At 39.3% G+C, this 24,034-nt stretch overlaps 2 pseudogenes; both read left to right on the plus strand.

Annotated features, from left to right (window-relative positions):
• Window positions 1-4,160: 4,160 nt before the first annotated feature.
• The window catches only part of LOC137049969 (zinc finger protein 585A-like), a 28,294-nt pseudogene continuing 8,420 nt past the window's right edge, over window positions 4,161-24,034 (plus strand).
• Window positions 4,276-24,034, plus strand: part of LOC137049299 (gastrula zinc finger protein XlCGF57.1-like) — a 41,085-nt pseudogene continuing 21,326 nt past the window's right edge.

Below are 24,034 nucleotides of genomic sequence, written 5' to 3' on the forward strand. Positions count from 1 at the left end.
TAAATATGGTCTTATATGCCTAAAGTTAGCATCCAAGCAGCCAAATTAAATTTAATAATGTTAAATGTGTAAATGTAATGAACAGCAAGTAATGAAAACTTCTGTAAAGCAACTGCTAATGTTATTAAAGAAAGTGCAATCTATTAAATCTGATCTACAGATGAATACATTTAGTACAAAATGTCTAAATATGAACCTACTATAAATCTTGTTCTATCAAGCTTCTCAAAGTGCTATTTTAGTCTTAAGTGCTGAGAATTCATGAAATTTACTCCTACTTTCAAACTTAAGTGTAAAAGCAAGTTATCAAATGTCTTAAAGCTAAGATTCACTCTTCATCTCCCAGTTATTTAAGACAGCTCAAGGGGTCTCTCAAGTGGTTAGGAGTGTCCAGTAGGGGCTTGTGATGGCGCTGAGGAGACAGAGACGTGCGCAAATATTTCAAGAGAGGGAGAATGTGTTCGAAATGTTTGACGACAAACAGACAGAGCAGGCAGCATCTTTTTCAGCGCTGGTTAAAGACCCTGTAAAGTCAAAATTATGTGATCTGAGTTTGTCAAACTACAGAAAAATGTTATAACCACCCAGCCAAATTTGAATGATAATAAAAAGTCGCAAAGTAAGTAAAATAAGAGATCAAAATCTTGAAAAAATGAGCAGTATTCTCTGCTCTCAAACGCTGGGGCGTGTCCGCTAACTGTGCCGAAACCACCCCCACTCGTTATCAATATGATAGTAAATGGACTAGCAAGTGAACATGACACACGAGCATAGTCAAGCAGCATATATTAGGCTAGTTCTCGGCTAATGTCCATCATGTGCGATTCGTGTGTTTTGAATAATGACGTGCACTGAGAGAGAGCGAGAGCTCTTTTCACCATCAATAGTAGACACGCCCCTTACCTGCCGATTGGCTACAAGTTTGTTATAGGGATGTCCCGATCCGATCACGTGATCGGAAATCAGGCCCGATCACGTGATTTCAGACTCGATCGGAATCGGACGTTGCATCCCGATCAGGACTTCGGATATATATGTATATTATGGGGTGAGGTGAGCAGGGGTGCCGTTTAAAAGGTGAGCACTTGCACCACTAAAAACTAATGTTAGACCTATAAAAACCTGAAAAGCATTGTTAATTACAATTCAAGCAAATTACACTTCAAATATTTTTTCATTTGATTTCATTTTAAGTGTTCGTTTTTTAAATAAGTTTAGTTTTATTACTTGATTGTTCAAGCTACCTCACAGAAGAGCTCTGTTTGTTAGAGTTGTTGAATGTTAAAATAAGGTGAATAAAATAAAAAATAAGGAACATCCTGTTCGTTTTTTCGCTCTTTATTTTTTTTAAAATGTATTATAGAAGTATCGGATCGGGACTCGGTATCGGCAGATACTCAAAATCAAATGACTCGGACTCAGACTCGAAGGCAAAAAAACCTGATCGGGACATCCCTAGTTTGTTATTCCACTCGGCCCGTGTCCTTTTTCTAAAACGGTTTTGAAATAGCACTTACCCCAACTTTAAAGTATGATTGGGATGGAACTAACTTTTAAGCGCAGCTTTGAGACAAATTCTTTTTACTCTTAAGTCAATTCTTAGCAGTGTTCCTGTGAGTAATTTTAAGATGCTTGATAAATACGGGCCCTGGGCCCGAAGAAGTGAAAAATAAACATGTCTTAATTACAATTTTTGAACTGGTGTGCTGTTTACTGACCTGCCTACTGGTCCTTCTCAAAAAAAAAATTGCATATTGTGATAAAGTTCATTATTTTCCATAATGTAATGATAAAAATTTAACTTTAATATATTTTAGATTCATTACACTCCAACTGAAATATTTCAGGTCTTATTGTTTTAATACTGATGATTTTGGCATACAGCTCATGAAAACCCCAAATTCCTGTCTCAAAAAATTAGCATATCATGAAAAGGTTCTCTAAACGAGCTATTAACCTAATCATCTGAATCAACTAATTAACTCTAAACACCTGCAAAAGATTCCTGAGGCTTTTAAAAACTCCCAGCCTGGTTCATTACTCAAAACCGCAATCATGGGTAAGACTGCCGACCTGACTGCTGTCCAGAAGGCCATCATTGACACCCTCAAGCGAGAGGGGAAGACACAGAAAGACATTTCTGAACGAATAGGCTGTTCCCAGAGTGCTGTATCAAGGCACCTCAGTGGGAAGGAAAAAGTGTGGCAAAAAACGCTGCACAACGAGAAGAGGTGACCGGACCCTGAGGAAGATTGTGGAGAAGGACCGATTGCAGACCTCGGGGGACCTGCGGAAGCAGTGGACTGAGTCTGGAGTAGAAACATCCAGAGCCACCGTGCACAGGCGTGAGCAGGAAATGGGCTACAGGTGCCGCATTCCCCAGGTCAAGACACTTTTGGGCTACAGAGAAGCAGCACTGGACTGTTGCTCAGTGGTCCAAAGTACTTTTTTCAGATGAAAGCAAATTTTGGATGTCATTCGGAAATCAAGGTGCCAGAGTCTGGAGGAAGACTGGGGAGAAGGAAATACCAAAATGCCTGAAGTCCAGAGTCAAGTACCCACAGTCAGTGATGGTCTGGGGTGCCATGTCAGCTGCTGGTGTTGGTCCACTGTGTTTTATCAAGGGCAGGGTCAATGCAGCTCGCTATCAGGAGATTTTGGAGCTCTTCATGCTTCCATCTGCTGAAAAGCTTTATGGAGATGCTTCGTTTTTCAGCACGACCTGGCACCTGCTCGCAGTGCCAAAACCACTGGTAAATGGTTTACTGACCATGGTATTACTGTGCTCAATTGGCCTGCCAACTCTCCTGACCTGAACCTCATAGAGAATCTGTGGGATATTGTGAAGAGAAAGTTGAGAGACTTTCCCAAGACCAAGACCCAACACTCTGGATGAGCTTAAGGCCGCTATCGAAGCATCCGTGGCCTCCAGAACACCTCAGCAGTGCCACAGGCTGATCGCCTCCATGCCACGCCGCACTGAAGCAGTCATTTCTGCAAAAGGATTCCCCACCAAGTATTGAGTGCATAACTGAACATAATTATTTGAAGATTGACTTTTTTGTATTAAAAATAACTTTTCTTTTATTGGTCGGATGAAATATGCAAATGTTTTGAGATCTGCCTAGGCAGAAGGATCTGCCTAGAAAAAAAAATGGCTTAGATTTTTTAAAATATAATCAGCCACCATGGATTCCAAAAGAAAACCGAACTGGCAGGAGGAAGAAGCGATCGCTACTGCTTGCTGAATTAGTCGAACATTAGTGTTTTATTTATTTATTTATTATAAAGCCCAACATTAACCAGCGCTGAAAAAGATGATGTCTGCTCTGTCCAAATGATACCGTTTGATTAACTGCTCGTCGTCAAACATTTCGAACACAAAATCTCCCTTTCTTGAAAGATTTGTGCACGTCTCTGCAGATCTAACTGAATATTTGTTTTATTCAATTTTATTATTATTTTTATTATTAATTATTTTACAAAATATACGTGTATGTATGTTCGATTACCACATGCTGTTTTAATAAAGTTTAATTAGTTAACCTTGTATGTCATTTTTACCCTTCAAAAGTGTTGCAGGTGTTGATTATATTTAATTTAGTATTAGGCCCATAAATAATAGGATAAACAATAGACCCAAATAAAAAAATACAGTGTCTGACATTAAAAATTAACCACAAAACATGCTAATTGGGGAATATCTATATCTAGCATAAAATAAGTTGTCAGAACGTCGTCTGGTAGTTGCTGAATGTTGTGCAACAACGTTACTACAGCCCCGTCGCGTCTTACAATTCTACGTTGTTACAATGATGTGAGCATGTAGACGGCGACATTGCTATAGAAATGCCCCTACTGGCAACTCTTAACCACTTGAGAGACCTCTTGAGCTGTCTTAAATAACTGGGAGAGTAAGAGTGAATCTTAGCTTTAAGAAATTTGATAACTTGCTTTTATACTTATGTTTGAAAGTAGGAGTAAATGTAATGAATTCTCAGCACTTAAGACTAAAATAGCACTTTGAGAAGCTTGATAAATACGGGCCCAGGTAATCTAAGGCCATTAACTCTCACTCTGACTGACTCTCTTACCAGTGACTGAACTACTGATTTATTTTGGATGTGTTTTTTATTTCTGTGATTATTCTTATCTCAAAGATGGCGTTTATTAAAGAGGAGATTGAAGACGTGAAGATTGAAGAAACATTGAGAGTCAAACATGAAGAAACTGAGGAACAAACAAAGATGGCGTTTATTAAAGAGGAGATTGAAGACGTGAAGATTGAAGAAACACTGAGAGTCAAACATGAAGAAACTGAGGAACAAACAGGTTTGATTCTCAAAGCTGAACTCACTCATTTGATCCGTATTCAAATGTCAATTTTAAAATTCGCTTTATTAGCCTGACTGTGTAACACAATGTTGCCAAATCATTAACATATGTCTAAATAATTTAAAAACATTAAATTGTATGTATTAAGGATGCAACAATACAGTTAGTCCACGGTTCAATACATACCTCAGTTTTCGGTTCGGTTCGATTCGGTTTGTTTTTTTTGCTATTCTATTCTTAGGCGACAGGAACAGAAAGAGGTTAAGAAGAAACCTCTGTTTTTATTGTAATACCCTTTATTTTACTTTAAAGACTTGAGAAACCTTACTTAAAATTAACTTTAAAAAGAAAACCTTGTACACATTCCTTGTGTACAATATAAAATAAATATATATAAAGATTTATAGTGGCAGCTCAGAGATGTACAGCAGCATTTAAATAAGCCTACGAAATTGAATGAATAAATGTAGGCTGAAATTAAAACTACATAGTCTTCAATATGCAATATACATTGATTGACAGCTACTGTACATGCTCAATTCAAGAGCAGTGAGTGATTTTTCTCTTTTTTTAGATGTTTTATTTACATACTTTTAGAGGTGAGCTGTCCCTTTAAGGACCAGTGTTCACAATCACTGCGCTGCTAAGACCTGCTCGCATCTCAAATACAAACGCGCGATTTTACTTTCACTTTTTTAACCGACTGTGTTTGAATATGTTAACCTTTTGTGTATTTGACAGTATTAGCGCAGTAAGTCTACTAATACCAGTAATCACGTGTTTGACAGGCGCGCACGCTCAGCGCATGTAAAACGCGAATAACCGTGTTTAACCGGCAAGGCTGTAAAAAAATTATTTAAATTTTTTTTATTTAAACACCCACTAACTTTAGAGCATGTGACTGGATATTTGCTCATATCAGCGTGTAGACTCACAGGCACACTCAAAACGAGGCCAAATAAACGTCGACGCAAAATATGCGCGTCGATTCGTCAGACTCAAAATAAAGATGGCGGCGCCGGAGAGTAGTAGCAACCATAGATGTACATAATAAAGTATATTATGTAATTAAGTATATTATTTATTATGTATATCTATGGTAGCAACACGAGTGGCTCCTCAGACTTTCAGAAGTGCAAGGCTTGCGGGTTGGCCATAGTCTATGGGGTTGGCGCGCGGTGCGCACGGAGCATCACAGGCATGCGCGCACGCGTTTTGTTGTCACGGCTACATAAACAAATTTCTGCACACAGGAAGACAAATGTTTTGGTAAAATTTGATGTATTTTAATCAGAAAAACAAACGTTTGCATCAAGTGAAAGCATCGGACACATTGGCTACGTTAACTACATAATAAGCTGTTTTAAATTTAAAATGTTCAGTGTCTAATCGCGCTGATGTGACCGAGGGTATCCATCCTAAGTGAGCAGTTTCATCCCAGGACTATTCCGGTTTTAAACGGAATATTGGCGCCCGTAATGCACTCCACATGTAACTGTTTTCACTGTCATGCCGCGGATGCGCGTGGCGTTTCTGTTGCGGATCAGCCACGGGGCTGCGTGGCGTTTTCTCTGCCTTTGCACACTAAGCGTGTCTGACGCGTCGCTGCTGCTGCTATTGATGCAGAGGGAAGCCCTATTCCTAATGTTAAACATAAATAGCCTACTGATACAGCAAAGACAACGTCGGGAGTAGCCACATATCTATGGTATTGACGGCAAAATAGGCTACAGAATATTTCGTTCTGTATTGACAGTTGCAATATTTCAAAATCGATAATTGACGTTTTTATCGTATAATATGTTTCTTTGTTGTAGGTTAATACTTATTTATTTGTGTGTGTGTGTGTGTGTGTGTAGCCTACTTTATGTTTTCAAGGTTTTATTGAATGCATTGCTCTTGTATAGTCTTACTTTGGAATTTTAAGAGCAATAAACCTATATTGCAATGTTAAGGAATTAGTTTTTTTCATTCAGATAATTAAATCAACATGTATAAATTGCTATTAGGCAATTAATGGGGAGATAATCGGTAATCGAATCGAATCGTAACCGAATCGAACAGGAAAAATTAATCGTTAGATTAATCGATGCATCGAAAAAATAATCGCTAGATTAATCGTTTAAAAAATAATCGTTTATCCCAGCCCTAATATATATATATATACATACATTCCACATTATCCGGACTAGAAGTCGCACTTTTTTTCATACTTTTGATACTTTTTTCATACTTTTTGCTGACTGACAAGAATAAACATATAGCCACGAGAGGGCGCTCTATGCTGCTCCTGTAGCCTACCCCAGAAAAAAAAAACTGAAAACAGAAAAAAAACTCAGAACTTTTGTTTTTTTCCTTCTCAGCATCAGTGAATGATGGGAGTCAGTGTTTCAAATCTGGCCAGAAATTTTTCTCTTACATTGTGATATTTAGTATAGATGAGTAGAAATTGTTTGCTGTTTGCTGTAGATCACATTACATATTGAGTGACCATGATCTAGAAATAGAGAAAGGAATACCTAGACAAACATGGACAGAGAGAGAGAGCAGAGGATCTGTAGGTATTTGGACAGGATTTGTCGCTCTTTCAGTTGTTTAATTACTAGATAATTGGCCAGTTTTGTGGTTCTATTTAGGGGTATTTTGAGGTCAAATGTGTTTTTAGTAATTCATCATAAGTGTCTATTCGATTTTGTCAATTTCTTTGATAATGGTTTTGGGGTTGTAGCTGTGGTCAATCAGGAGTTGAGTTTGATGGACTAGTTGAAGAGCTAGAGGAGTCAGAGGATGAGACTCTGCTGAGGTTTCATTAGTGAGGAGGGATTTATATCAGACTGAATCAGAATCAGACTGATGCAGTTGATGCCAGAACCTGAACACATCTCTTCTGGATCTCAATGTTCAGCAGGTACAGGCCTAATTCAGCCCTGCCGGCGGTGTTGGACATGCTTCTGTTTCCAATTGTAGATTCTCTACTGAAGTTTAAAGTTAAAATTCAGTACTGATCATAAATTTCACATCACATCAGACAATGTACAGCAGATATCTGACCTCTGTGTGGTGTTGTGTGAGGTCGGGCACAGTAGAGCGCTCCAGCACTGATGCCAGATAATTAATGTAGATGTTGAATAGAGTCTGACTCAGACTGCAACTCTGCCTAACTCCACATCCCTGCCAGAAAAACACAAATCTTTGGTGAATTTTTTTTTTTTTTTTTTTTGATTGAGCCATTGTGTAGCTCTGGTGTTGTGATGGAGGTCCTGTGGTCAGCCTGGACTCTGCTGGAGGATTGAGGGTTCTTGGTGGCTGAAAGCTTCTCTTGCAATTGGGTTTCTGTGTTTCCAAGGGATGTGTTTTTTCAGCACTCTGGCAAAGACTTTCACCGACTAATAGATGCTGGAGCAGGTGCCAGTGGAGGGCAGGGTCTTGCGGCAGAGCCAGAGACATGAAGACCCAAGGCGAGGGCGGGTCGATGAATGACCAAGATGAAATCAGAGGGATGAGGGAGCCTGGCGTGGCTGTTCTGCCGTGTCTCTGTTGTGCTGAGGGAGTTAAGAGCCAGGGTAGCACCAATGGCGTGATGGGCTGAGATGGAGTCCTGGTCGTGAAGGCCAGAGACAGCATTCATAGATCCACCAGCTCAAATGTAGCTGCGGACTGGCAGAACCACGGTGACCACCCCACTCTGAAGGAGGATATAAGGTAAGCAGAGGGGCTGACAGACAGAGGTGAAAGAAGGGCTGAAACTGGGTGAGGCTGGGTTGGTGTCTTTACTGTACACGGGACTGGAAACAGTGACTACTTCTTCTCGGGACTTGGAACGGTAGATAGAGTCCTCTCTGGACTTGGGACGGGAGAAGGAGTCCTCTTTGGACTCTCGTCGCAGGCTGGGGCCCTCACTGGACACTCATCGCAGGCTGGATCCCTCACTGGGCACTCATCGCGGGCTGGGGCCCTCACTGGGCACTCGTCGCGGTCTAGGGCCCTCACTGGACACTCGTCATGGGCTGGAGCCCTCACTGGACACTCATCACGGGCTGGGACCCCCACTGGACACTCATCCGGGGCTGGATCCCTCACTGGAGACTCATCGCGGGCTGGAGCCCTCACTGGTCTCTGGTTGCGGGCTGGAGCCCTCGCTGGACACTCGTCTTGAGGAGGCGGATCAGAACAAAGTCTTTAAGCTGGTATTCCCTCACCGGGTTATATTCTTGACCTAAAGACAAGCCTGTAGGTCTGCACTCTTCGAACTGCTTTCCTTACCCGACAGAAGACTGGTGACTTGCTTGAGGGTTCTTTCCCTTGGACTGAACCGCAAAGAATGTAATCAATGTACCTCTTAAAAGAGTATGTGGTGGCATTGCCTGGTTATCGTCTGACATGGAGAATCTTGAGGGTCGCATCATTCCAGGGCACCTGTCCGCAAATTCGAGGAACTCCTTGATATATTAATTGATGGGGCAGTGGTCCTGGGAGATGGAGAGAAGCAGATTGGCTGGGAAGCAGAAGCAGAATCTTGCAACCCGGTTGGAGTGAGGAAGGGAATACACAGATTAAATGTAACCCCTCTTTCTGTAGTTTATTTGGTATAGGATCTAGCAAACATGTTTTTGGTTTTGATGCCTTTAATGTTTTAATGTCTTGATGTCTGTTGTTTTGTGCCATTAAACTGGGGTTAACTTGGGTTTTTTGTCTCTTTTAGGTTTGACGGCTCGTAAAGTGGAGAGTCAAGAACTAAATGAAATGGAAGAGAAAGATATGAATGTGCAACATCATGATTTCATAACTGGAGAAAAATCTTTTAGTTGCTCACAGGCTAAACAGATTTCCTCACAAAAAATCACTCAAAAGCCAGGAAAGAGTTTAATTAAAAAGCGACACCTTAAAGCCCACATGAGAGTTCACACTGGAGAGAAACCGTTCAACCACCAAGAGTGTGGAAAGAGCTTTATTAAAAAAGATAACCATAAAGCACACACAAGTATTCAGACTGGAGAGAAGCCTTACACCTGCCAACAATGTGGAAAAAGCTTCTGTCATAAAAAGAGTCTTAAGGTCCACATGAGAGTTCACACTGGAGAGGCTTACATCTGCCAACAGTGTGGAAAGAGTTTCAATATTAGAGCCAGTCTTAAAGTCCACATGAGAGTTCACACTGGAGAGGTTTACAACTGCCAACAATGTGGGAAGACTTTTAATCATAAATTTAGTCTTAAAGTCCACATGAGAGTTCACACTGGAGAGAAGCCTTACACCTGCCAACAATGTGGAAAGAGTTTCACGTATAAAGCGAGCTTTGGGCAACACAAGAAAGTTCACACTAGAGAGAAGCCATACACCTGCCAACAATGTGGAAATAGTTTCAATCATAAACAGAGTCTTAAAGTCCACATGAGAGTTCACACTGGAGAGAAGCCTTACACCTGCCAACAATGTGGAAAAAGCTTCTGTCATAAAAAGAGTCTTAAAGTCCACATGAGAGTTCACACTGGAGAGGCTTACACCTGCCAACAGTGTGGAAAGAGTTTCAATATTAGAGCCAGTCTTAAAGTCCACATGAGAGTTCACACTGGAGAGGTTTACAACTGCCAACAATGTGGGAAGACTTTTAATCATAAATATAGTCTTAAAGTCCACATGAGAGTTCACACTGGAGAGAAACCATACACCTGCCAACAGTGTGGAAAGAGTTTTACTTATAAAGGAAGCTTTGGGCAACACATGAGAATTCACACTAGATAGAAGCCTTATACCTGCCAACAGTGTGGAAAGAGTTTCACTCATTAAGGAAGACTTTAGCAACACATGAGAATTCACAGTAGAGAAAATCCTTACAGCTGCCAACAATGTGGGGAGAGTTTCACTCGAAAAGGAAACCTTGAGGAACACATGAAAATTCACACTGGAGAGAAGCCTTACACCGTCAAGAGTGTGGAAAGAATTTCACTCGAAATGGAAGAATTGCTTACATGGCAAATATTTTACTAGTAGGTGTAAGTAGAGTAATAGAAAACCAACAGACCCAACAGTCATGACATGCATGCTGCTGATTTTGTGTAATGGAATCATTTATTGAAAAGGGCATGTTCAAAATTATAGCAGTGTGGAGTTCAATTCGAAATCAATTAGAGATTATTTATTTTGCGGGAAAAAAAAACTGATGTCAAACATGTGGCCCTTATTTAAGAACAAAAGCAGCAAATGTTGCACTGTGCATTTCTCTGAAAATCCTGAGTAAAATGGGTCATTCCAGACATTGTTCAGAAGAACAGCGTACTTTGATTTAAAAGTTGATTAGAGAGGGGAAAACATAAAGAAGTGCAAAAAGGATATGCTGCTCAGTTAAAATCATAATAAATGCTTTAAAATGGCAACCAAAATCAGAGAGACGTGGAAGAAAACTGGTTACGGCCATTCGAATGGATCGAATAGCCAAAGTGGCAAAGACTCAGCCAGTGATCAGCTCAGCAGGAGATCTAAGAAAGTCTAAAGTTACCTGTGAGCACTGTAACAATTAGATGACGTCTATGTGAAGCCAAGCTATCGGCAAGAAGCCCCCGCAAAGTCCCATTGTTGAAAAAACAGCATGTGCTGAAGTGATTACAATTTGCCAAAGAACACCTTGACTGGCCTAAAGAGAAATGGCTCAATATTTTATGGACTGATGAAAGCTAGATTGTTCTTTTTGGGTCTAGGGCCCGCAGACAATTTGTCAGACGGCCACCAAATACTGAATTCAAACCACAGTACATTGTGAAGACAGTGAAGCATGGTGGTGCAAGCATCATGATATGGGGATGTTTCTCATACTATGGTGTTGGGCCTATTTATCGTATTCCAGGGATCATGGATCAGTTTGAGTATATCAAATACTTGAAGAGGTCATGTGGCTTTATGCTGAAGAAGAGATGCCTTTGAACTGGGTGTTTCAACAAGACAACGACCCCAAACATACCAGTAAGCAAGCAGCATATTGGTTCCAGACCAACAAGATTAATGTTATGGACTGGCCGGCCCAATCCCCAGACCTTAATCCAATACAAAACTTTTGGGGTGACATCAAAAGTGCTGTTTCTGAGGCAAAACCAAGAGGAATTGTGGTATGTAGTGCAATCATCCTGGACTGGAATACCTGTTCACAGGTGCCAGAAGTTGGTTGACTCCATGCAACACAGATGTGAAGCAGTTCTCGGAAACCGTGGTTATACAACTAAATATTAGTTCAGTGATTGACAAGAAAGCTAAATCATTGGGGGTCACGTGATGCTGTGAGAGTGGCAAGACGTGTCTGGCCGAGCTCTTCGTTGTATATCTGAATCTGTTACAAAATAGTCGTTCTACTCGTCACAAAAGGGCATAGAATCGAGGATTAAAGGGATCAGGATGTCCCTTCACGCTTTTTGGTCGCAATGGGATTCGTCATGCAAACAAGCTAGAAGACATACAAGTCGTCCCTGCAAAAAACATTTGATTGTCTGGAAGACCTTGAAAACAGAAGCCGGCGACAAAATATCAGGATCGTTGGTCTCAAAGAGGGCACTGAGGGAGCGACCCGATAATTTTTGACTTGGACCACACTAAAAATGAATGCAAAGGACGGACGGATCAAACTGGAAAGAGCACATCGTACAGGACCATTGAGAAACGAGGGTGAACATCTGAGAAGTAGACCTGTGATCACTCGGTTACACAATTACAAAGACAAAAGACTGATCCTTAAAGCAGCGAGACGTTTGGGCGATCTTCACATTGAGGGGAAGAAAGTGTCGTTCTTTCAAGATTTTTCGGCTGGCATGTAGAAGAAGAGAGCGGAGACAGCAGAGGCCTGAAGATGTTTGTGGGAAGCAGGATTCAAATATGCCTTCATATACCCTGCCACCATACGCAGGTGGTAAAGACTCTTACCTGTCTACATTCGCGGAGGTGAATTCCCCTTTGGAATTGACTCAGCAACTATAATATCCCCTCACAGGTACTTATAACGTGTAAAGTATTGTCTGCGATGAATGCATAGGACAACTGTGATAAACATTAGCCTATTTGGCTTGGAGCAACGTTGACAAATAACTGTAATCTATGACACGCAGAGGAAACATCTCAGTGTCACGAAATTATGAGCACAAGACTCCCGCGCTGTTACCTCTCTGCCTTGTTTTTTTTTTTTTTTTGGTTACTCATAACAGGAACAATCGGCAAACGTGAGAGGTTCTCAAATCTTGGGGCTAAAGTTAAGTTAATCTAATAGATCAAATCTGTGATACAGTGAGATTTTCACGATATGACAACTATCTCAGAAAACATCACGGTATTAAACAATTATTTAATAAATAAACTGTACCTATTATTAAAATATGGTTATTATAACTAGTTAAAATGATGTTAAATGAATGAAGATGATTGGTTGCTTTGATTGCTTTTTTTTTTGGTTGAACAAATGCTTTATTATAACAAACTTAAAACCATTTGTTTTGTTTATTAAAATTTCAATAAAACATGTCTAATAAACTAAATTCAATAAATGATTATGAATTAGATTAACTTATTTTTATCATTAATTCATTAAAATGTTTTGTATGTAGTAGTCGGAGCAGCTCATTCACAGAGACTGAACAAGCAGATCATATATTCATATAGCAATGTTTTGTGCTTTAATATTCACAGACCATGTCACGATTTGATTTATTCTAGGCCTACAGCTCTACTTTCGAGTTATTAGTTCATTCATCAGTTTGTGTGTATTACGTGATTTCTACGTTACAGTGTAAAGGTTTTTTTTTTTTTTTTAACAATGTAAAGTTAACGCTCATGACTGGATTCCGGGATTCCCTCTGCGTCACAGAAATCATTCTGCCTAAGTTATAAACATACCTTTATCTGCACACAGGGATGTGTTCCTGAACATGTTCTATGCGTTTCTTCATTTACATCCACATTTTGTGCAAATTTGATATCCTCCAGGACAACACCACGTTTTTTTTCTATATCCAAAGTATTTACATACTAGCCGGGGGCTCGCGATGGCGTTTTGCTTTCACCTGGGTCTGCGTCACTGACGTCTGTCTTGTTTGTCTCCATCTGATATTTGCGCGCTTGTTCTCTCACGCGTCCCGCGCCCTCTATTAAATATAGTCGTTTCCGGATCGATTTTTTTCCCCCTCCCTTTTGCATTAATGATTTATTTTTACTCAGTAACGGATGTGGTGTAAAATGTAGCGAAGTACAATACTTCAATCAAAATGTACTGAAGTAAAAGTAAAATTACAGATTTTTAAAACGACTTTAAAAAGTAGAAGTACACAGAAAAACGACTCAATTACAGTAGCGCAAGTAAATGTCATTTGTTACTTTCCACCTCTGAGTAATCCATACGATCCCAATGGATGAATAAATGTCTTCTGAAGTAAAACGATAAGTGTTTGTATGAAATAACAATATTTTACCTTTTTTTTAAAAAACTGTAGACTATATCGCTTCCAATCAGCAGTTATCTCCACTCCACTCCCACCCTATACCTACCCACTCTCAACAATATAAAACACGTAACAGACAAATAAATGTACAGTAACATGTATTTATTGCAAAAACGGACCAAAAAACAGTATAAAAGTATTAACTCATGTTGCATTCCAAGTCTTCTGAAGTCAGACGATATCTTCATGTGAAGAACTGAGTTGATCTTAATGTTTTAGTCGTTGAAATGATGATTGGCCCCTTTGTGAACAGAACGCGCACTCGTTCATATTTCTGATTCACACAAGTTTAGAATAACACAATCAGTCACGAGACACACGAGAGCCTTTACAATCAAAGCTTACGTCAGTGGCAGCACGTCCACGGAGCTTTCTACAGCGTCGTTGTCAGAGCGGCAAGAGCAAATTTTGACGCTCTCGCCGGCGGCGGTGTGAACGCACGGTTAGTTTCCAAAATATGCCAAAATAACACACATTTTACCCTCCAAACACCATTTTTTTTCCGGAGAACCCCCCGAGAAGCTATTGTTTAGGTCTAGTAGTTGGCGGGTATGACTGCTAACAGGTGTAGTGATTAGCTCCATATAAAATGATAAATATAACATGTTTTAACATCACCATTTGAATGTAATCCCTATTATATCGCGACAGAAAACTAATAAAAACGCTTGATGGTGGTCTAAAGTGACAAAGAATTGTAATGTTTTAAATTGTGTTATGTAGCTTGATGCTAACTGAAGCTCTAATGCACCTGTTGCACCAGGAGCTTTTGTCTATTTTGTTACAATAATTCACATAATGTGCTTTTAGTTTAGTTTTTTTCTTTTTCTTTTAGAAAGACTAGATAATTGTGGCTTACTAAATGAAATACTGTGCTGTTAATGGGCCATTTAGGCAAGCATATATATAATAATAGTTTGAATAATGGCTGTTAAAAAAACAAAAGATTCATAACAAAAGAATAATGAGGATTACATCTCAGTGTGAACGTGTGAAACGATCGTCGAGTGAGCACATTGCAGTATTAATTGAGCTGTTCTCTGCAGCAGACATTAGACAAAAGACTGCAAACGTGTCTTCAGGCCAACAAACTTATTTGATAAAAACATAAAATTTAAAAAAATCCAGACATGGTCTTAGAAAATGTTTCATCAAATTCCTAGTTTTGGACATAGCCTCAGATTTTAAATTAAGTATGAACACACTCGTGCCTTCACTTTAGTTGTAGTTATAAGTCGTTATACTACTTTCACATAATACTTCACGTAATACTGTACATGAAGAAAAATATTTAAAATATTTACATTTTTTATTTTTATGCTTTAGCCTATATATCTCTATATTAATAACTGTCTGAGTAATTCTGAGTATTCAGCTGTAAACTCTCAAGTGTTGGCTTTCTAAATATATATTGGTTATGTGTATATTCAGAATACCGTACGAGCAGCTGTCTTTATACTATGAGCATGTCTAAATGAGTGAAATACAGAAGACTGGATGCTATCAGAAGGTGACAGACAAGGGGTTAAAGAGCCCCCTCTTCTAAAAACCATAACTTTGTTTTACTCAGATTCACTGTCATGCTATAAAAGTTACAGCTGTTCAATTTCTTTCTGCAACCCTCCTGAGATATTAGCCATATCATCAGCGTACAGCAGGGTCTGCACTTCTGTGATATTGTTTATAGGAAAATAATAAACAAAAGTGAACTCATGCAGCCCTGTCGTACACCAGTGCTTCAGCCAAAATATCCTCTTAAACCATCAGTTCCTTTCACACATGATTTAAGTTTAGAATACATAGATTTCAATACCTCAGAAACTTTTCCTCCAATGCCATTCTTAATGAGTGAAATACAGAAGACTGGATGCTATCAAAAGCTTTGGAGAAATCACAAAATACTTGTTGAGTCTGTGGCACTATATTATAAAATTATAAAGACAAAATATATCGACAAACGTTTACTGGCTTTGATTAAACTTAATAAACTAAATAAGTTTAAAAAAATAAGTTTAAACAAATTAAAAGTTATCTGCCCCTTTTATAAATGATTTCTGCACACAAACATTTGTGTTTAGCATTGACTGAATCTCACATATTAGATGTGGTTCAAACTCTTTCTTTGGTAGTTATTTTTAGCACATCACTGACCAACACGCATTTAAATATGTATTCAAGAATTACATTGATGTGTGTTTTATTGTTTGAATGTGAATGTCTCTACACATCTGTGACTTGAGCATGAGATCAGGACTTTTATTTTGTAGTGGAGATGTGACGTCATAAGGCTGCGCCGCGCTCCTGCATCTGTTGTGATTCTGCTGAAGAAAGGTTTGTGTTTTAAGCTTTTAACGTGTTTAAATCAATAAAAACTGTTCGGTCAATGTTATAGTTTCAACACGAACAGTTAAATGAATGTTTGATTATTTAACTTAACATTATAATGCGTTTTCTAACATCAATGAGCTTTAATGTTTACAAAATATTGGTATCAAAGTAATATAGTGCCAAATCACGGACACTAGCACTCCTAGAGATGATAATAGCAGAAACATTAAAAATTATGTAATTCACGCATGATTGCTATTAGTTTGATCAGCTTTTAGCCATTCCTTTAGTGTCTATTTAAATGTTGAGTAATTTGTGCTATCCGTTAATTGAGTTAGTAGAGTATTCCAGTAATGAATGGCTTTAACTGAAAAGACTGATCGCCCAAATGTTGTCCATCTAAACTGTTCAACACAGTCTCCTCTAGTAATTGCTCTCGTTGTTCTGACATTATTTTCTTTCTTTCTGCATTATAAACTGGCATAAAGGGGGATGTGCAAACACATTTAAAATCTTAAAAAATCAAGCGAGCATTAACAAAATGTTTAGTACTATCAAAACTCAATAGGTTATGTATTTGAACTGTTTTGTAATGATGGTAATTATTAGAAATATTTTGAGTGTCTGTTTGTAAAGAGAGTCGATTGATTTTAAAGTTGTTGTGTTTGCTTGTGACCAGATAGTAAAGCATGAGCAAAAATCATTGAGTGCATAAATAGTTTTGCTGCCACTTTTGTTAAATATGGTCTTATATGCCTAAAGTTAGCCAAATTAAATGTAATAAAGTTAAATGTGTAAATGCAACAAGAACAGCAAGTAATGAAAACTTCTGTAAAGCAACTGCGAATGTTCTTAAGGAAGTGTAATCTATTAAATGTAATCTACAGATGAATAAATTTAGTACAAAATGTCTTAATATGAACCTACTATATAAATCTTGTTCTATCAAGCTTCTCAAAGTGCTATTTTAGTCGTAAGTGCTGAGAATTCATTAAATTTACTCCTACTTTCAAACTTAAGTGTAAAAGCAAGTTATCAAATTTCTTAAAGCTAAGATTCACTCTTACTCTCCCAGTTATTTAAGACAGCTCGAGAGGTCTCTCAAGTGGTCAAGAGTGTCCAGTAGGGGCTTGTGATGGCGCTGAGGAGACAGAGACGTGCGCAAATATTTCAAGAGAGGGAGAATGTGTTCAAAATGTTTGACGACAAACAGACAGAGCAGGCATCATCTTTTTCAGCGCTGGTTAAAGACCCTGTAAAGTCAAAATTAAGTATGTGATCTGAGTTTGTCAAACTACAGAAAAATAACCACCCAGCCAAATTTGAATGATAATAAAAAGTCGCAAAGTAAGTAAAATAAGAGATCAAAATCTTGAAAAAATGAGCAGTATTCTCTGCTCTCACACGCTGGGGGCGTGTCCGCTAACTGCGCCGAAACCACCCCCACTCGCGGGAAAGTTACACTCATTGGTGGGCTCGTAACGTTACTGCGGATGATGACGGCACCGGCTGTCGGCAGGACGGGAGGATAAAAGCGGGAGGTAGTCGGTTCAGCCCCATTCACCAGTAACAGCGGATTATCAGTGAATCCCAGTTGTCTCCGACGAAAGTTTATAAAACTATCCTGTGTAAAATGATCACTACAGAGGCGGTTGTTGGTGGTGATCCTCGGCTCTCCATCAAAGTGGCTGTTCTTAAAATGAATCCACCTCTTCTTGATATGATAGCTTTTCGGAAATTTAAATAAGGACACCGATCTGTTTTGTAAGTGACTACATCCAGGTAACGCATTTCCACGACGAAGGCATAGCTAGCTAGCAAACTGTAGGCTATAGTAACTAATAGTACTCGCGACTGAGCGGCAAACTGATGCGAATGTGCTCTAGTTATGAGCCTCAGAGCATCGACAGTTGGGGCGGGGCCAGGATAAGAGGCTCCAGTTTAGACGCTCCATATGGTGTGGAAATTAATGGGTCTTTATCATCGCTGAAGTGAGACGCAATACGATCACAAATGGACTAACAAGCGAACATGACACACGAGCATAGTGAAGCAAAAGCAGCTAGTTCTCGGCTAATGTCCATCATGTGCGATTCGTGTGTTTTGAATAATGACGTGCACAGAGTGAGAGCGAACGCTCTTCTCACCATCAATAGTAGACACGCCCCTTACCTGCTGATTGGCTACAAGTTTGTTATTCCACTCGGCCAGAGTCCTTTTTCTAAAAAGGTTTTGGAATAACACTTACCCCACCTTTAAAGTATGATTGGGATGGAACTAACTTTTAAGCACAGCTTTGAGCCAAATTCAAATTCACAGTGTTCTTGTGAGTAATTTTAAGATGCTTGATAAATACGGGCCCTGGGCCTGGAGAAGTGAAAAATAAACATGTCTTAATTACAATTTTTTAACTGGTGTGCTGTTTACTGACCTGCCTACTGGTCCTTCTCAACAAATTAGCATATTGTGATAAAGTTCATTATTTTCCATAATGTAATGATAAAAATTAAACTTTCATATATTTTAGATTCATTGCACTCCAAATGAAATATTTTTCAGGTCTTTTATTGTTTTAATACTGATGATTTTGGCATGATTGATACTGGATGATTTTGGCTCAAAAAATGAGCATATCATGAAAAGGTTCTCTAAACGAGCTATTAACCTAATCATCTGAATCAACTAATTAACTCTAAACACCTGCAAAAGATTCCTGAGGCTTTTAAAAACTCCCAGCCTGGTTCATTACTCAAAACCGCAATCATGGGTAAGACTGCCGACCTGACTGCTGTCCAGAAGGCCATCATTGACACCCTCAAGCGAGAGGGGAAGACACAGAAAGACATTTATGAATGAATAGGCTGTTCCCAGAGTGCTGTATCAAGGCACCTCAGTGGGAAGTCTGTGGGAAGGAAAAAGTGTGGCAAAAAACTCAGCATAACGAGAAGAGGTGAGCGGACCCTGAGGAAGATTGTGGAGAAGGACCGATTCCAGACCTTGGGGGACCTGCGGAAGCAGTGGACTGAGTCTGGAGTAGAAACATCCAGAGCCACCGTGCACAGGCGTGAGCAGGAAATGGGCTACAGGTGCCGCATTCCCCAGGTCAAGACACTTTTGGGCTACAGAGAAGCAGCACTGGACTGTTGCTCAGTGGTCCAAAGTACTTTTTTCGGATGAAAGCAAATTTTGCATTTCATTCGGAAATCAAGGTGCCAGAGTCTGGAGGAAGACTGGGGAGAAGGAAATACCAAAATGCCTGAAGTCCAGTGTCAAGTCCCCACAGTCAGTGATGGTCTGGGGTGCCATGTCAGCTGCTGGTGTTGGTCCACTGTGTTTTATCAAGGGCAGGGTCAATGCAGCTCGCTATCAGGAGATTTTGGAGCACTTCATGCTTCCATCTGCTGAAAAGCTTTATGGAGATGAAGATTTGGTTTCCAGCATGACCTGGCACCTGCTCACAGTGCCAAAACCACTGGTAAATGGTTTACTGACCATGGTATTACTGTGCCCAACTCTCCTGACTTGAACCCCATAGAGAATCTGTGGGATATCGTGAAGAGAAAGTTGAGAGACGCAAGACCCAACACTCTGGATGAACTTAAGGCCGCTATCGAAGCATCCTGGGCCTCCAGAACACCTCAGCAGCGCCACAGGCTGATCGCCTCCATGCCACGCCGCATTGAAGCAGTCATTTCTGCAAAAGGATTCCCCACCAAGTATTGAGTGCATAACTGAACATAATTATTTGAAGGTTGACTTTTTTGTATTAAAAAAACTTTTCTTTTATTGGTCGGATGAAATATGCAAATGTTTTGAGATAGGAATTTTGGGTTTTCATGAGCTGTGTGCCAAAATCATCAGTATTAAATCAATAAAAGACCTGAAATATTTCAGTTGGTGCAATGAATCTAAAATATATGAAAGTTTAATTTTTATCATTACATTATGGAAAATAATGAACTTTATCACAATATGCAAATTTGTTTAGAAGAACCTGTACATTTTTAATTAGTATTGTTGGTAATTAAAGTATTAACTGTTTAAATAGTTTTAATTAATTTAGTATTAGGCCCATAAATAATAGGATAAACAATAGACCCAAATAAAAAAATACAGTGTCTGACATTAAAAATTAACCACAAAACATGCTAATTGGGGAATATCTATATCTAGCATATAATAAGTTGTCAGAACGTCGTCTGGTAGTTGCTGAATGTCGTGCAACAACGTTACTACAGCCCTGTCACGTCTTACAATTCTACGTTGTTACAATGATGTGAGCATGTAGACGGCGACATTGCTATAGTAGAAATGCCCCTACTGGCAACTCTTAACCACTTGAGAGACCTCTTGAGCTGTCTTAAATAACTGGGAGAGTAAGAGTGAATCTTAGCTTTAAGAAATTTGATAACTTGCTTTTATATTTATGTTTGAAAGTAGGAGTAAATGTAATGAATTCTCAGCACTTAAGACTAAAATAGCACTTTGAGAAGCTTGATAAATACGGGCCCAGGTAATCTAAGGCCATTAACTCTGACTCTCACTGACTCTCTTACCAGTGACTGAACTACTGATTTATTTTGGATGTGTTTTTTTATTTCTGTGATTATTCTTATCTCAAAGATGGCGTTTATTAAAGAGGAGAGTGAAGACGTGAAGATTGAAGAAACATTGAGAGTCAAACATGAAGAAACTCAGGACCAAACAAAGATGGAGTTTGTTAAAGAGGAGCGTGAAGACGTAAAGATTGAAGAAACATTGAGAGTCAAACATGAAGAAACTGAGGACCAAACAAAGATGGCGTTTATTAAAGAGGAGATTGAAGACGTGAAGATTGAAGAAACATTGAGAGTCAAACATGAAGAAACTGAGGAACAAACAGGTTTGATTCTCAAAGCTGAACTCACTCATTTGATCCGTATTCAAACAAATGTCAATTTTAAAATTCGCTTTATTAGCCTGACTGTGTAACACAATGTTGCCAAATCATTAACATATGTCTAAATAATTTAAAAACATATAAAATATATATATATATATATATGTATTAAGGATGCAACAATACAGTTAGTCCATGGTTCAATACATACCTCAGGTTTTAACCACGGTTTTCGGTTCGGTTCGTTTTTTTTTTGCTATTCTATTCTTAGGCGACAGGAACAGAAAGAGGTTAAGAAGAAAACTCTGTTTTTATTGTAATACCCTTTCTTTAAAGACTTGAGAAACCTTACTTAAAATTAACTTTAAAAGAAAACCTTGTACACATTCCTGGTGTATAATATAAAATAAATATATATAAAGATTTATAGTGGCAGCTCAGAGATGTACAGCAGCATTTAGGGCCTACGAAATTAAATGAATAAATGTAGGCTGAAATTAAAACTACATAGTCTTCAATATGCAATATACATTGATTGACAGCTACTGTACATACTCAATTCAAGAGCAGTGAGAGATTTTTCTCTTTTTTTAGATGTTTTATTTACATACTTTTAGAGGTGAGCTGTCCCTTTAAGGACCAGTGTTCACAATCACTGCGCTGCTAAGACCTGCTCGCATCTCAAATACAAACGCGCGATTTTACTTTCACTTTATAACCGACTGTGTTTGAATATGTTAACCTTTTGTGTATTTGACAGTATTAGCGCAGTAAGTCTACTAATACCAGTAATCACGTGTTTGACAGGCGCGCGCGCTCAGCGCAAAACTTTAGAAACACCCACTAACTTTAGAGCATGTGACTGGATATTTGCTCATATCAGCGTGTAGACTCACAGGCACACTCAAAACGAGGCCAAATAAACTGAGAGGTTTATTTCAAACGAAGACAAATATAAATAATTAATTACATGCAAAACCGAAAAGAAAAAACGCAATTTACAAGCGCGTATTGAACTGTCAGTGCCTTTTATATATATATATATATACACATTCCACATTATCCGGACTAGAAGTCACACTTTTTTTCATACTTTGGCTGGTCCTGCGACTTATAGCCAGGTGTGACTTGTATATCAAATTTAATTCATACAGACTGACAAGAATAAACATATAGCCACGAGAGGGCGCTCTATGCTGCTCCTGTAGCCTACCCCAGAAAAAAAAAACTGAAAACAGAAAAAAAACTCAACTTTTTTAATTTTCCTTCTCAGCATCAGTGAATGATGGGAGTCAGTGTTTCAAATCTGGCCAGAAATGTTTCTCTTACATTGTGATATTTAGTATAGATGAGTAGAAATTGTTTGCTGTTTGCTATAGATCACATTACATATTGAATGACCATGATCAAGAAATAGAGAAAGGAATACCTAGACAAACATGGACAGAGAGAGAGCAGAGGATCTGTAGGTATTTGGACAGGATTTGTCGCTCTTTCAGTTGTTTAATTACTAGATAATTGGCCAGTTTTGTGGTTCTATTTAGGGGTATTTTGATGTCAAATGTGTTTTTAGTAATTCATCATAAGTGTCTATTCGATTTTGTCAATTTCTTTAATAATAGTTTTGGGGTTGTAGCTGTGGTCAATCGGGAGTTGAGTTTGATGGACTAGTTGAAGAGCTAGAGGAGTTAGAGGATGAGACTCTGCTGAGGTTTCATTAGTGAGGAGATTTATATCAGACTGAATCAGAATCAGACTGATGCAGTTAATGCCAGAACCTGAACACATCTCTTCTGGATCTCAATGTTCAGCAGGTACAGGCCTAATTCAGCCCTGCCGGCAGTGTTGGACATGCTTCTGTTTCCAATTGTAGATTCTCTACTGAAGTTTTATTCCAATTTTTAAAATTCAGTACTGATCATGAATTTCACATCACAGCAGACAATGTACAGCAGATATCTGACCTCTGTGTGGTGTATTGTGAGGTCGGGCACAGTAGAGAGCTCCAGCACTGATGCCAGATAATTAATGTAGATGTTGAATAGAGTCGGACTCAGACTGCAACCCTGCCTAACTCCACATCCCTGCCAGAAAAACACAAATCTTTGGTGAATTTTTTTTTTTTTTTGATTGAGCCATTGTGTAGCTCTGGTGTTGTGATGGAGGTCCTGTGGTCAGCCTGGACTCTGCTGGAGGATTGAGGGTTCTTGGTGGCGGAAAGCTTCTCTTGCAATTGGGTTTCTGTGTTTCCAAGGGATGTGTTTTTTCAGCACTCTGGCAAAGACTTTCACCGACTAACAGATGCTGGAGCAGGTGCCAGTGGAGGGCAGGGTCTTGCGGCAGAGCCAGAGACATGAAGACCCAAGGCGAGGGCGGGTCGATGAATGACCAAGATGAAATCAGAGGGATGAGGGAGCCTGGCGTGGCTGTTCTGTCGTCTCTTGGTGGTGCTGAGGGAGTTAAGAGCCAGGGTAGCACCAATGGTGCGATGGGCTGAGATGGAGTCCTGGTCGTGAAGGCCAGAGACAGCATTCCACCAGCTCAATAGATCCACCAGCTCAAATGTAGCTGCGGACTGGCAGAACCACGGTGACCACCCCATTTTGAAGGAGGATATAATGTAAGCAGAGGGGCTGACAGACAGAGGTGAAAGAAGGGCGGAAACTGGGTGAGGCTGGGTTGGTGTCTTTACTGTACGCGGGACTGGAAACAGTGACTACTTCTTCTCGGGACTTGGAACGGTAGATAGAGTCCTCTCTGGACTTAGGACGGGAGAAGGAGTCCTCTTTGGACTCTGGTCGCAGGCTGGGGCCCTCACTGGACACTCATCGTGGGCTGGATCCCTCACTGGAAAACTGAAACACTGAAAACTTATTTTAATGTTGATAACAAAATGTTGTCTCTTTTTTTTATAAGTCTTTTATTGAAAGTATTCTCTCTTACTGTATTTTATGCTGGTATGGACATTCAAAAATCACCCATAGGAACAAATTGGGAAAGATTGGTAAAGCCTGTGGAAAAA

Source organism: Pseudorasbora parva, chromosome 20 (genome assembly GCF_024679245.1).
Source record: "Pseudorasbora parva isolate DD20220531a chromosome 20, ASM2467924v1, whole genome shotgun sequence".
NCBI lineage: Eukaryota > Metazoa > Chordata > Actinopteri > Cypriniformes > Gobionidae > Pseudorasbora > Pseudorasbora parva.